The sequence below is a fragment of the Phytophthora parasitica genome (assembly GCF_000247585.1).
Source record: "Phytophthora parasitica INRA-310 unplaced genomic scaffold supercont2.9, whole genome shotgun sequence".
Classification (NCBI taxonomy): domain Eukaryota; phylum Oomycota; class Peronosporomycetes; order Peronosporales; family Peronosporaceae; genus Phytophthora; species Phytophthora nicotianae.
Window position 1 is genome coordinate 1611882 of NW_008648995.1, and position 405 is coordinate 1612286.

The window sequence follows — 405 nt, forward strand, 5'->3', positions numbered from 1 at the left end:
ATAATCGTATTGTCCAAAACCCAAAAGAAATAGGAACCCAAGTACGATAGGAAATTAGCTGCGTCTTGTAATAAGCTTGATACTGATCATCAATTGCAACACCATTCATGTAGTGGTTGTAGTCATCAACACAGAGTGGAATCGCAAAGGTTTTACGAGAAGATCACCAAATGGGCGCCGTACACTAGCTCCATTAGTAGACGTAATTCTAGGCCGTTTTCGCTCACGAAACCACTCACTACCCTTAACGTGGTGAATAGTAGACAATAGTTGCATATGCCCATTATCCATCAAAAAAATCACAAGAACATTGCCCACTTCCATTGACTTTATCGTATTCCATTCATGTTTTCTAGTCTTATCGTTTTGAAATCGCATTTCTTTCGGATACTTCGCCGAGTTAGA